Here is a 15,913-nt window from a genome sequence, read left to right as displayed (position 1 = left end):
CATCTGCAAACTACAAGAAAGATTCTCATTACACCCTGAACATGCTTGACACCCTGATCCCCAACTGTTATCCTCAAGAACTGTGAGAAACAGATTTCCGTTTTTTGTCGCCCAGTCTGTAGTATTAGTTATGGTAGTGCCTGTTGACTAATACAAGAGTTTTGAATCAATTGGGTGTTCTCAGCTGCAAGTGATGGAAAACCTAATTAGGTGGAGCTTAAACGTTAAAGGCATTTGTTACCCGCCTTAAGAACTTCAGGGTTTCAGGGAACTCCAGGGCTGGGTAACCTCACAAATCCAACAAGGGCCTGGGTTCCTTCATCTTTTCACTTCCGTGTTCAGCACACCATGTTCCTACACACATGTAGGAATTCCTGCCTTTTCTCATGATCTTGAAATTGCTGCCACAGTTCCAGGTGTCATATTGAGACAACAACTTTTTGAGGCAGAAATGGGAATATGTGTGACTTTTTCAAAGGGAGGAAACCTTGCCAGCCCTCTATAGCATACCTATGCTAATGTCTCACTGTTCACTATGGAATCATTAACAGTGAGATCGTCATGATTAGCTTGCTTCAGTGAAGACTTACCCTGTGGGCTGGGGAGAAGCCTACCCTTCCTGCAAGATTGATAGCTTTAGTTCTATATTGCTGGATAACAAACTACCCCCTGAATTTGGCAGCTTAAAACAACACGCATTTATTATCTCACACAGTTTGTGAGAGTTGGAATCTGGGAATGGCTTAGCCCAGTGGTGGTGGTGGTTGAGCGTCTTTCATGAGGTTACAGTGAAATTGTCATACTGGGTGGCAGTCATCTGAAAGCTTGACTAGGACTGGAGGATCTGCTTCCAGAATGTCTCAGCAACATGGCTATTGGGGGTGAGGGGGACTCGGTTGCTGGTTGGTTTTGGCAGGGGTGTCAGTTCCATGCTGGATATTGGCTGGGGGCTTCAGGTCCATGCCACCTGAGCCTGTCCACAGGGCTACTCAGCCCTGCTTTAGTGACCTAGTGCCCCAGCTCACACAGTTGGGTAACTTCTACTTTATTCTGTTCATCTCACAAGTGAGTCATTATTAGGCTCCATCTCTTGCAGAAACCAGTATCAAAAAATTCGTGGACATATTTCAAAACCATCACAATTGCCATCAGAGAAGGGTGACTAAAGGGGGTGGTTCTCTAAGGAGGGAAGAAATGAGGGTGGCTGACAAAGACACATTATTTTTTCTACCTTCCACTCTTGGTTTGCTAGGTTTCTTAAAAATTATGTACACTTGAATTTTATCAAATATAATTTAAATTAGAGAAACAAATGTAACTTTTTTTCTCTTTTAATGTGTTGGTTTACATTCCTAGATTTTTCTAATGCTGACACACATTGTTATTAGTAGGATACGTCTTTACTGTCATTCTAGATTATTATTTTTTGGTACATTCCTTACTTGATTTTGTACCTGCGCTCAGAGGTGAGATGGATTTCTTCTTTATTCTTCTATTGTCTTGTCTGGTTCTGGTATTAAAGATATGCTAACCTCATCAAATGATTTGGGCAGGCTTTCCTCTTTTTCTATTTTCTGAAAAATAAGCTATGTCTAGCTATCTCTCTTGCTCTCCTTTTTGCTATTCTTGCTCAGCCCCCCCCCCTTTTTTTGGCCCAGGGATGTCTTTTAATCTAAAAATTTTTATTTCTTAAGTGTGTGGTGTTTTCTACCACTGCTTTTTTTTTTCTTCTTATAATCATATTTAGCCTCTAGCTCCACAAGGATCCCATGGTTTTTCAGGCTTTATTCTGCTGAAAGTGCCACAGTTTCTGCGGAGCACTAGCCTAGTATATCCTCAAAGTTTTAAGTAGGCGTCCCTCTACCAGTGCACAACTCCCTTTGGCTCCATGGGTTTACCGACTCTACCCGAGGTGGCTGAGAGGGTTCTTGATGGGAAGATGGTGACATGCTTCTCTGGCAGTCTTCACCTATATGTGCTTGGACTTACGGGCATTCACTTGTTGCTGGCTTCTTCATAAATCCGACCTCATTTGCTTTTGTACTACAAAAATTCTTCACAATATCTGCTTTTACTGGTGATAATAGTCCTTGGTGTCTAGGAATTAGTGGATTTATTTTTATTTTAGTTTTTAAAATTTATTTGTTATTATTATGTCCAATTAGCCAACATATAGTACATTGTAAGTTTTTGATGTAGTGTTCAACGATTCATTAGTTGCGTATAACACCCAGTGCTCATCACAACACATGGGATTTATTTCTTTTACTCTTCATCTCCTTGAAAATTTCAAAGAGATTTTGGGAGGAAGGGTAGTCCTTTTGGGAGGAATGGTATAGTTTGTTGCTACTACACACTGTGAAAAATAGAACTTGACCCACACACAAGCATGTCCACAACTGTGGCATTCAGAAACCATTATCTTTTTAGATATACATTATAAAAATATTGTATGCATACTATAGAAAACTTGGAAAATGCAAAAACATGAAAAGAAGGAAAAAATCCATTGCCCAAACACCTCAAAACAATTACTTTTATCAGGCCTGGGTATTTTCTTGTAAACCTGTTAAGTATTTGTAATCATATATAAATATACATATTTATATATCTTTTTTTTTTGAGAGAGAGAGAGAGAAAGACAGAGAGAGCATGAGGGGAGCAGGCAGGAGCAGAGGGAGAGGGACAAGGAGACTCCCTACTGAGTGCAGAGCCCAGCGTGGGGCTCGATCCCACGATCCTGAGATCATGAAATCGAGCTGAAATCGAGTCGAAGCTTAACAGACTGAGCTACCGAGGTGACCCTGTATATCTTTTTTATTTAGCATTATACCGGAATTCTTTTTTGGTGTTATTGCTTGCTTTGTAATGGTAGTGTCATAATCACAATTTTCATGATTCTAAAAACTAATTTTTTAAATCTGATATGGCCTTTGATGTTGTTTATAGCATACCATTTTTCCACTTTTACGGGATTTTCTACTAGTCCTTGGGTTGTGCTTTCTATAAGCAACAATTGCTCACCTTTTATCTTTGCACGATCTTTTCCATTATTTTCTTTGGTACAGTGTAATTATGTATACTCGATATGTTATTTTGCTGCCATAGGCAGCTCTACCAAGGTGTTCTCTCTGATCTGAATGTCAGTGAATCATCTTGATTCCCTTCCCATTTATCTGAAACCTCAGAATGTGAAGGCTGAGTGCTGGTGTTCTAAATGCTGTTGGAAGCCTCGCTCTGACCTTTAGTGAATGAGTCCTGATGTTTCTTCTATAATTTCAAGCCCTGTAATGGGATTCATTACATTAGGCATTTCTTACTCATTTAGGTAATTTCCTTAAGCTTCACATCCTTCCCTCAACTCAGGCTGTAGCACTTCAGCTAAGAGTCACTTCCTTCACTTCCCCCGGTTCTCCCCAGAAGCTGTTCACACTCTTCTCTGGGTTCTTTTTTTAAAAAATAATAGTTTTTTTTTTTTAAGATAAAATTCACATACCATGAAATTCTTCGCTTTAAAGCATACAATTCAGTATTTTTTAGTATATTCACAGTGCTGTGCAACGAGCAGCACTATCTAATTTTAACACATTTCCATTACCCCAAAAAAGAAACCCCTTACCCATAGCAATCCTTCCTCATTGTCATCTTCCTCCTTGATCCCCCTAGTTTCCTGGGAAGTGCCAATCTAGTTTCTATGGATTTGCTATTCCAGACATTGCATATACATGGCATCATACTGTATGTGACCTCTTGCCACTTAGCGTGATATTTTCAAGGTTTATCCCTGTACTATTTATTTATTTATTTATTTATTTATTTATTTATTTATTTAATCATTTATTTGAGAGAATGAGAGAGAGAGAAAGAAACAGAGGAAGGGCCGAGGGAGAGGGAGAGAGAGTCTTAAGCAGGCTCTACACCCAGTGTGGAGCCCACACGAGGTTCGATCTCACAACCCTGAGATCCTGACCTGAGCCAAAATCAAGAGTCGAACGCATAACTGACTGAGCCACACAGGTGTCTCTATCTATGTGCTTTTTAAAAATTGTGGTAAGAAAATATGAGAGCTATATCTTCAACAAAATTCTAAGTGTACAATACGGCATTGTTGTCTAAGTGTACAATACGACGTTGTACAGCAGATCTCTAGAACTTATTCATCTTTCACAATTGAAAATTTATACACATTGATTAGCAACTCCCATTTCCCCTTCTCCCAGCCCCTGGCACCCATCATTCTAGTCTTTGTTTCTATGAGTTCCATTATGTTAGATTCTTCACAGAAGTGGAATCATGCAACATTCGTCCTTTTGTGACTAACTTATTGAACTTAGCATAATTCCTTAAGTTCATCCATTTTGTCACATATTACGGGATTTCCCTCTTTTTTAAGGCTGAATAATATTCCGTTGTACTTATATACCATATTTTTTTTATTCAAGTTGTTTCTTTTTTCTGTTGTATGGGTAGGCCACATTTGGCATCATCAGTAAATGAACGTTTGGGTTGTATGTACTTTTTGGCTATTATGAATAATGCCACTATGTCTCGGGAGTTTTAAGAGGGGGAAAATCTCACGGGTTCTGATGTAAGCATTCTTAAAAGGGGGTATGGGAGGGGAGGAGCCATGGGAATTTCCTTAGACCTCTCTGCCCCATGCTCTCACTTGAACAATGGATTTGCCTTCTTTCTCCTTTGGCTTGTTTCTTTCTTTGTTTCTTTCTTCTTCTTCTTCTTTTTTTTAGAGAGAGAGCTTTAGAGAAGGAGAGAACACGAGGTGGGGGTAGGGGCTGAGAGAGAGGGGGAAAGGGAGAATCTTAAGCAGGCTCCACGCCCATCGAGGAGCCTCATGTGGGGCTCAATCTCACAACCCTGAGATCATGACCTGAGCCGAAATCAAGAATCAGACACTTAACCAACTGACCCACCCAGGTGCCCCTCTCCTTTGCTTTCTGTTCCAGCAAATCTTTGTTATCAGTGAGCTATTTGTCAGTGCCTCGCAAGGCACTGCTCTGCAGAGCCCTCTATGTCTTCTAGTCAAGAAGAACAGGAATGATGAGCCACCATTTTTTGTTATTGGTGAGACACCGGCTTGGGCAGAAAGGGTTCTACCTTCTACAAGAATTTGCTGCTTTTCTTCTTCCATGCTGCTTCCCTCTGTCCCAAATAAGCTTCTCCTCAAACTGAGTAGGAGTCACAGGAATATTTAGGATTTCATGTACTCACCTTCTTCTTCCCTCTCACTTCCCACTGTTCTAGAATGGAAAGTTAGGAGCTCATCCAAATGACATAATTTACTGGTCTCTTTCTTGCCCTGACTGCCACTGTTCGAGCATTATTATATGAAGTTGGCCTTCTCTCTGAGCATTGCTTTTTTCCTTCTGTTTGTAACCTATTTTTGCTCATTTTATTAGTTTTAAGGGGAGGGACATTTTGTGATTTGGCTTTGTTTTTCAGAAAGTCTTCAGGTGATTCTCCAAAAACTGTTACAAACTATTTCCTTAATTGCTATTTAATAGTCCATGGAGTGAATGGAACATGATTTATTCCAGATTTCCCTTATTTTTGGACATTAAGTTTGTTTCCCTTTTTGGTTATTATAAATAATGGTTGGAGGAACAATTTTTGCATAAATCTTTTTGTTTTGAGGTCATTTTCTTAGGTTAAACTGCCAGATGTGTAATTATCTGAGCAAAGAATAAGTTGGTTTTTACGGTCCTTGAAACATCTATGCCAAATTTTGTCCCCAAAAGATTGTTCTCACTTGCACTTCCAGGGTTAAGTGCCTCTCTGATTGAATTTTTGCTCTTATTTAAACAAAACAACAAAACACATTCTTCTTGTTAGAATTTATAGCACTACAAGTTAGAAAAAGCATAAAATTAATTGCAATTGCCTTAAAAGGCATAAAGGTGTGACAATGCTATTGTTATTTTGTTTTGCGTATCTGTGTACTTTTTAATGACTACTGTGTATATTTCAATGGAAAAAACTAGAAAAATGCATGTTGGATCAGCGTGATCTTGCAAGTTTCAGTATACTTAAGTAGATTTTTCAGAATCTTTTCAGCTGTGTCACTTTTTGTTCTCAACAGTTTTATCGAGGTAGACATACATACTGAAACATATAGCATACTGCATTTCTTAAAGTGCACAATTTGATGAATTTGACATATGTATATGTCCATGAAATCATCAGCACAAACAAGATAAAGAATATTTCCATCATTTCCAAGTTTCTTCTTGGTCTTTGTATTCTTTCCAGATCTTTCCAGCACTCCCATCCCCCATCTGCTTTTTTGTCACTGAAGATTAGTTTGAATTTTGTAGAGTTTTAAAATTAAATAATAAATTCCATGCTCTTTTTTTTGGTCTGGTTCTTTCAATCAGTGTAACTATTTTGAGAGTCATCTATATTGTTGTGTTTCCAGTTTGAGGCCATTACCAAAGAGTTGCTATGAACTTTTGTATAGAAGACTTTGCATGGACTTAGGTTTTTTCTTCTTTGGGGTAAATACCTAGCAGTGAAAAGTGTGGGTCATATGGTAGGTATATGCTTATCTTTTAAAGAAATTGCCAAATTGTTATCCCAAGTGTCTATACCATGTCACATCCTACCAGCAGGGTATGAGAGCTCCATTTCTTCCACATCATCACCAACACTTAGTATGGTCAGTTTGAGTTCAGACATTCTGATTCTAATGGGTATGTAGTGGCATCCCCCTGTGGTTTTAACTTGCATTTCCCACTAGGCTACTTTTGTGCTCTAAGGATGTACAGTGATATAGTGGAATTGTTGTGTCCCTTTATATGGTTTTGTGATGCTGGATAAATTATTTAATCTCTCTGTGCCTTGGCTAACTCATCTAAAAAAATAAGGATGAAAACTGTACTATATACTTCAATAAGGTTGTTATTAAAATTCATGGACATGAATATAAAATGCTTTGTAAACTATGTAATAGATATTATCATGATGATGGTTAAATTGCTGCATGATTTTAGGCAAATCACTTCAACTTATTTGAGGATTACTTTCCAGTTCTGTAAATTGAGGCTAAATAAGGGGACCTCTAAGTTTCCTTCAAGTACAAAAATGTTCTTGTGTAAAATATATACTGATGTTCCAATACCACATATATATAACACGTTTCTGGAAAAGTACTGCTTAATGTGGAAAAAATGATAGCTAAACATTAAAAAGCCATGCATACTTTATAATTTCTTATTATCTTAGCTATGCCAAATTTTAAAATTTTAGCACAGATTTCTTTTTTTTTTTTTTTAAAGATTTTATTTGTTTGACAGAGAGATACAGCTAGAGAGGGAACACAAACAGGGGGAGTGGGAGAGGGAGAAGCAGGCTCCCCGCCAAGCAGGGACCCAGACACGGGGGTTGATCCCGGGGCCCCAGGATCATGACCTGAGCCGAAGGCAAATGCTTAACAACTGAGCCACCCAGGCGCCCCTTAGCACAGATTTCTATTTTACTGTGTCTTATGTGGAGGTAGTTACTAATAAGTCCTTCCTTTGTTTCTGTAATTGTTCTGATCCAGAGAGAAAGAAATTTTAGCATTTATACACAAGTTCATCCTCTGTATTCTATCTTCAAAATAATGTGATCATTTCACTAAATATCATGCAGTCAGTTAAGGCATTTTTGTAAAGTTTAAAAAACTGTCTGCTTATTCAGATCAAGAGCCAGGCCAAATTTTGGGAGATAAAAGGTCTAAGAACCACTTCTATTTGAATTTGTATATAAATGAAATAATTTAAAGGAACACCTAATTGGAATTGAGAAAATCAAGGGAACTGTGGTATGGAGCTGTTGGAAGATTCCAGGCTCCTTATTTTAATAATGTTTTGCCAAACATCTGTTTTATTGCTTAAAATCAGGTAAACAAATAATAAGAAATTTGATAGGATAGAATCTCAAAGTTGATTTTCAAATTATTAAGAGATTTAAGGATATGGCTTGTCGTACCTAATTAACGTATTTCTTAGTAGTTGACTCAAACATATTTATTCCCTGATAATTTCAGTGACTTCATCGATATATTTTGATGCAGTTTAACTGCTTGGTTTGAAATATACTCACAGTGACATGTTTTTTTCTTCAACTTTTCTTAAATACATTATAATTTGTCCATATTCCATAGAGTTTAATGGCCATCTCTTAGATTGGAGAGAAACAGTAGTGAGCGGGAGCCAATTCCTTCCTTCATATTCTCCGGTATATACCAGATTGAACGCTGACAAAGTTACACCACTGGTCTCCCCTTTCTGCTTAAAAATTCTGTTTTTCCAATATTTTATTTAATTATCTCACCATCCTTCTTTAGTTCCAGTACTCCATTTCAGGGCTTGATATCATTGGATTTGTATTTCCAACGGTTGTAGAATTACAATGATGGCTCTAGTTCTTTCTCCCTGCCTATATTCACACCCTTGGCCATCTCATTGCAAGTGAGCGGAGTGACTGCCCATCCCTCAACACTGGGCTCAGCCAGCTGACTCGCTTTGGCTAATGGGATGTTAGCTGAGCTGACACAAGCAAAGTCTTGAAAAGGGCGTCTGTGGCTTGCTCTCTGACACCCAGGACATCACCATGAGAATATCTTTGGGCTAGCCTGCTGGAGGATCTGAGAAATGTGGGCAGAGCCAGAGTCACCCTGGTCATGTCCAGTCATCTGGATCAGGCAATGGCCAGCTGACCCCCAGTTGTGTGAACTGGTCCAGCGAAGATCAGCAGAACTGCTAAGCCAATCCTCAAGTCACCCCCAGACGCGTGAGCAATGAACACAACATTCTCTGCCAGCAACGGTCTGTGATTATTTGTTGTGCAGGTTATTGTCACAATAGATAAGGACACATTAACCAAGTCTTATTTCTAAGCAACTTTCCTTCATATACATAATATTTTTTTAAAGATTTTATTTATTTATTTGACAGAGAGAGAGACAGCGAGAGAGGGAACATAAGCAGGGGAAGTGGGAGAGGGAGAAGAAGGCTTCCCGAGGAGCAGGGAGCCCGATGCGGAGCTCGATCCCAGGACCCTGGGATCATGACCTGAGCCTAAGGCAGACGCTTAATGACTGAGCCACCCAGGCGCCCCACATAACATTTTTTTTTTTTTAAACTAAACAGACTATAAAGGTAGAATGGTCTAGAACAAAAAGGTATGGCCATCATTTGGTCAAATTTTGCAAATATGCCAGGAATTTCCTGTGCTGTTGATAGAGAATGAGAAAAAGTTTTATACCCACATTGTTTGACAAGATGGACTGATTTAATACCACTGGAACTTTTATTAGGATAAAAAGGTTAAAAGCCAGAGACAGGGTCTGATGCTTTTCTGACTTAAATAAATTCAGGTAGGTGTCTTAAAAGTGGAGTTTCACTGTTTGAAATGCAGTTAGATGGTACAGTTACAAGGCAGAGGTTCTCAACCTTGGCTGCCAATCAGAAGCACGGGGAGCGGGGGGGAGTTCCAAAAATACCCATGCCCAGGCCCATCCCAGACCAACTACATTGCCATTTCTGGGAACAAGGCCCAGGTTTATACGTTGTTTAACAGCTCTCTGGATTTTCTAATGTGCAGCCCAGGCCAGCAGATGTTACCCTAAGAGGAATGATTGCATTATATAGGAGATAATGCTAAACATTTCAGTCTGACCTCAGAAGTAGACTCCTTACAAAAAAAGGTAGTGTTCGGTCAATTCTATGGTGATGAGGTGCAGAGCAGAATGGTTGTAAGACATGAAACATATGGACACTGACTGGAAGGCCTGCCTTTTCTTCCAGCATAGGTGGGAGCTCACTATCTTATGACTATTGTCGGCATGTGGGTTTTTTAAAAAAGTTTTTATTTAAATTCGAGTTAGTTAACATACAGTGTAATACTAGTTTCAGGTGTAGAATATAGTGATTTAACAACTCCACACATCATCCGGTGCTCATCACGACAAGTGCCCTCCTTGATGCCCATCACCTGTTTCACCCATTCCCCCCACCCACCTCCTCTTTGGTCACCATCAGTGTGTTCTCTGTAGTGAAGAGTCTGTTTCTTGCTTGGCCTTTCTCTCTCTTTTTTCTCCACATAGGAGTGAAATCAATATGGCTTATGTCTTTCTCTGATTGACTTATTTCACTTAACATAATACTCTGTAGCTCCACCCACATCACGACAAATGGCAAGATTTCATTCTTTTTTTATGGCTGAGTAACATTTCATTGTATGTGTATATCTGCCCATTTGTTAATTGGATTATTCATTTTGGGGGTGTTCAGTTTTATAACTTTTTTATATATTTTGGATACTAACCCTTTGTCAGATATGTCATTTGCAAATATCTTCTCCCATTCTGTAGGTTGTCTTTTAGTTTGGTTGATTGCTTCCTTCACTGTGCAGAAGCTTTTTATTTTGATGAAGTCCCAGTAGTTTATTTTTGCTTTTGTTTCTCTTGCCTCAGGAGACACATCTAGAAAGAAGTTGCTATGGCCAATGTCAAAGATGTTACTGCCTGTGTTCTCCTCTAGGATTTTGATGATTTCCTATCTCACGTTTAGGTCTTTAATCCATTTTGAATTTATTTTTGTGTATGGTGTAAGAAAGTGGTCCAGTTCATTCTTCTGCATGTTGCTGTCCAGTTTTCCCAACACCATCTGTTGAAGAGACTTTTTCCCATTGGATATTTTTTTCCTGCTTTGTCAAGGATTAACTGACCATACAGTTGTGGGTTCATTTCTGGGTTTCTCTTCTGTTCCGTTGATCTAGGTGCCTGTTTTTGTGCCAGTACCACACTGTTTTGATCACTACGGCTTTGTAATATAACTTGAAGTCCAGAGTTGTCATGCCTCCAGGTTTGCTTTTCTTTTTCAAGATTTTTTTTGGCTATTCAAGGGTCCTTTAGGGTCCCACACACATTTTAGGATTGTTTATTTTAGCTCTATGAAAAATGCTGTTGGTATTTGATAGGGATTACGTTAAATGTGGAATGTCTTTCCATTTCTTTGCATCATCTTGAATTTTTTTCGTCAGTGTTTTATAGTTTTCAGAGTAAAGATCTTTCTTTCACCTCTTTGGTTAGGTTTATTCCTAGGTATCTTATGGTTTTTGGTGCAATTGTAAATGGGATTGATTCCTTACTGTCTTTTTCTGCTGTCAGCATGTGTTTTGATTGAACAATTTCTACCTGTCTTGTTCAGTGGAACACACAGCTCAACAATATCTTAACTTTCCAAAGCTTTTCATTAACAATTCCTCCTTGAACCCCTCAGTCTGCTTCCCCCAAGAATGTACTAACCAGAGCTGAAACAAAGAAAAGTATAGTGCCTTTAGAAATCAAGAACTGCAACAAAGATTGTGGGTGTGGAAAATGGCAATTATGATTTCCGCTTCCCTAGCAGGTTGAGCTGCTGTTTGAATACTTCTAATGGTAGTATTGCTTGTTAGGATAAGAATTCTAGCTCTAAATTCAGATAGGCCTGGATTCAAAATCTGGTTTTGTCACTTACTAATTTTAGTTTCATCATTTTAAGGATGGGGAAAGTAATGGTCAGTTGCTCAAGAGGTTGTTGGGTATATTAAATAACATGATGTGGAAAAGTGTCCCTTACAGTTCTTGGCACATGGTAGTATTCAATAAATGTTACCTATAATAATAATAGTTGTTTTAATTACTATTATAAGGCAATTGATTCTATTTTATACTGTTGGGCAGCTCTGTACAATATTTAAGTCACTATATATTTTCTCAGGACTTCCAATGACTACAGTCATATTCTGAAGTACTGGGGGTTAGGACTTCAACCTATGAATTTGGCGCAGGGGCACAATTAAATTCATAACAAAAAGCTCCAGAATCTTCTCCCAGAATTTGAATCCAGAGCACAGTGACCAAGGCCAGAACATGGCATGAGCTGGTTCACTATGGCAGGGTGTCTTGGAGGGTCTTTCCCTTAGTACCCAGGGCTGCCCTGACTTGACTTCTGTCCTTCATGTGACCCAGTCCTTTGCTTTCTCTTCTTTTCTATGAGCAACCCCTGTTTCATTGTGATACATTCCTTTCTTTTCCCTTTAAGCTAGCCAGAGTCATTTCTATTGTTTGCAATAAAAAAAAAAACCGTCTAACTGACACATACCCCTAAGTCTGTTTCCCAAATGTGGACTCTAGACAACTTGTGCTGAAAGCCGGCATCATCTCTTGGAAGTCTTTGCTACCAGAACCAACAAATTCCCAATTTCAGTTGGACTGAAAGAAAACTCCCTAATTGTGTATGTGTGCCTGCAGATATTTTGCTTTACAAGTGAATTAAATTACTTATGTGCTTAATAGTAATCTGTTCAAAGAATATGTGCTGTAAAAGGATTAGGAGAAAGTGTTCATTTTTTTGGAAAAAATTCTGTTTATCACTGAAAACCCTTAATTTTTTTTAGTTTAGTTAACAATTGTGAAAGTTCCCATGAGGAAGACCAGGAAAAAAGTTGGGTTATGGAAAAGTTGGGTTAAGCTGATAGAGCATAAGTTCTGTGTGCAAGAAACGTGTTGCTTGGGAATAAAAGGTTTCAACTGAAAGTCAAACCCATTATGCTTGATTCACAGGGTAGTGACTCTGACAGAGACTACTATTTACATTCAGTGTCCACCCCCCTCTACTCATTTTATGGTATTAGACTATTTTAGCTGGACACGTGGCCACCCAGAATAAAGGGAACATTTCCCAGCCTCTCTTGTGGCCAGGGGTGACCATGACTATACACTACTGGATGGGACACATGTACAGTGATATGGGCAGCTTTTAAGGTTTGTACCCTGCCCATCCCTTTCATTCCTTGCCATGGATAATTATGGATCTAGTGGGCTCTCTTAGATGATGCAGACAGGGGCAACACCCCAGAACAGCACTATGCCAAGAGAGAAGGAACATGGCCATCTGCTGACTTTATGGGACAGACCCTTGGGATCAGCGTGGATACCAAGGGTATCCTTGTGAGATGGAGAAAAATAAACTTCTCTCTTGTTTTAGACTCTGTATTTTGGTTTAAGTTGCAGCAATATCTATGTCCCATCTGACATAGTGGCCATGAAAATGTTTTCTATTCTTGATTGAGTATGGGGGTAATAGTGGAAAATGGGAATATAACCAAATTAGAACTGTTGGTAATGAGTTGTGTTCAATGTGTATTCGATATCATACATGTATTCAGTGAACATGTATGATCATGTATGATACTCAGTTTTATCACATGTTGAAAGTGAGAGGAAGGCCCTCAACTTCAGTAAAAAATGTTATATATTTCAATTTCTCTTAAAAAATGCCAGTAAAGACCATTTCCATGATTTCAAGAGGTTTGCCAAGTAGCTTGTATTGCAGTCAAGTGGATTTTGTTAATGGCCTGATCCTATCACTTGAGAGCCAAAAACAACTTAATTTTTTAATGGTGAAGAGAAGAAAAGAGAATTTCTTAAGAAAATCAAACTCTGGTGCGAACAGCTCTATCACGGTGTATATAACTCCTTTCAAACATCAAATACTCAATTTTCTTCTGTCTTCAGAGGAAAAAAAAATAATGACATCATATTGGGCGCATTATAAAACCACATACATATGCGGTAACAGAAGTGGGAATGCTTTCCAGAGTCAAATGGAACCGAAGAATGGAAACCATTTGCCCCTAACTTCCAACTCGAAGCATACAACAGTCCAGCTCTTGAGTGTGGTGTGTTCCTTGATTTAGTCTTTGACAGAATGCTGAAAGTTGTCCTCAGTTGGAAGTTTCTCCATAATTTCAATCCAAATATCCAGAGCCATTTGTCAGAGCCATAAAACATTTTCTGCCAGTTCTGATGACCTATAATTGTGAGTTAAAAATTTCTTATCTAGCAAAATAAAGAATGAAAAATAAAACCATTTGAATTTGGAATGTAATCTAACACTTGAGCTATCCATTTTTGAGGTTGATGTAGATTTTTGGTGAAAAGATGGCAAATGTTAAAATCTTTCCAACAATTATATATTTTCTCTTTAATACTCTCATGAATGCTTTTTAAAAAAAATTACCTAAAATGGATGGCCCCTCTGTCCATCCAGTGTCTAATAAGAGGATCTCGTGTTCCAAAAGTTAAAGAAAAACTACTTCTTTCCTCCAGAGTTTACATTTCCAGGTTCTTTAGGGTTAAGATTCTTAACTGGGGTCCGTGAGTGAATATATAAGTCTGTGAGTTCACTCGCTGAAATGAAGGTCAAAATTTTGAGGATGCAGATCCATAGTTTTCATTAGATGCACACAAGCATCCACAACCCCAAAATAGATTAAGAGTCTACAAGGTATTGGATAATAGATACTAAATAAGAGTTTAATATAACCTGGCTCTATACCATTAAGCGATTAAAACAGCTTAATCCTTTTGGAATGACAAAAGCAGAAAGAACATCTATTGCAACAGCCCACGGTTTTCAAAACGTTGTTATTTTTCCTCAGTTGTACAAAGTCTTGCTTGCTCTCTGTGATACTGAAGCCAGAGCCTTGCTTGCAGCAGCTGCTTAATGGAGAGTAAAACTCAAGATTGGAATAAGAGTTTGATGTTTACTGCATCAGTTTCGAAGTCCAGCTGTAAATATACTATAGTTGAGAAACGGAGCAATATAATCTTTTCAAGCTTGAAAAAACAGTCATGCAGAGCCAAAGACTTTGAACTGTTTGCTTGTTTAAGAAGAAATCTATTTCAAGATTTGATTACCACTAACTCAGACAACTTTTTCATCACTAAGTCCTTTCAATTCCATATCATGTGTTTCAAATTTTGTCTGCATAACTTATTTTTGTTCTACTTCTCTGTCAAAAACAATGTGGAAATCCCAGGTTATATAATTGAGGACTTGGAGAGGCAATATACATCTAGCCAACCAAAATAAAATGAAAGCTATTATCATGAAACATGCTTAAGGAAGTCTATCCTTTGTTCGGGTAAGAGTGCCAACATTGGTGATCTTAGAATGAAGTCAAAGGAGACTAAAATGGGTTTTCCTTAATAAAACTGTGTACAAAATCACTCTTTATCATACAGATGATCCGTAAAAGTATTTGTGCATTTTTAGATACCCATGAAAACAAATCAGTTTTAAGTAAAATTATAATGTATTATTTTTATAATATACCTGGAAGCTGAAATCATTCTATTCATCTTCCTTATTTGGGTTTATTATCATACCCATTTGACAAGTCAAGTGAAAGCCACTCTGCATACCCTCTCTGTATATAGAGCACACACCAAAGTGCTAATTTCTTTCTTCCTCCTTCCTGGAATCAGGTTGATCATGCAATTCATTTGAGTTACTGTTAGAAGGGAAATGTTGCATGGCTTTGAACTAATGTCTCTCCTGTCTCTAGAGTTTTAAATTCACAATCCGGTGTTCTAGGAAGAGGAGGTTATCAATGTGCAGAGTTCTGAAGAGTCCCACAGAGAGATAAGGCAATTTAGATTTCTTTGTGGAGGGCACAAGAGAGGAGTAGGAGACTCTTGATAGCCACCGGATAGAATAAGGAAAACATTCCTCTGTGGGGTGGCAGTGTAGAAAGGCTGACCATTACTGGACTGGCTATTGTATAAAATTGCCGCAAAAATGCTTAATAAAGAGAAAATGAACAGCATATGGACTCTGGTTGAGACTTCATGAAAACACTCAGGGAAAGAAAGAACAAAGGGCAAGCTTTCCAATGTATATGGAAGAAGTAAGATGTTTTTCTAAATTTTTCTATCACTGTCAGCGTTTTGGATGGAAATATGCTGTAGGAAAAAGATTAGCTCCAGTTTGCTCAGAAAGAATTTTCCCTGCAAATAATCCTGTGTGTTTTTAATATGTCGGGTTACATTGCCAATCAGCTCTATTTGGTAATTTTCAATATGATT

Source organism: Eumetopias jubatus, unplaced genomic scaffold (assembly GCF_037043125.1).
Source record: "Eumetopias jubatus isolate StellerSeaLion01/CBP00866 unplaced genomic scaffold, mEumJub1_p1.0 scaffold_8, whole genome shotgun sequence".
NCBI lineage: Eukaryota > Metazoa > Chordata > Mammalia > Carnivora > Otariidae > Eumetopias > Eumetopias jubatus.
Note: the sequence above shows the minus strand (reverse complement) of the source record.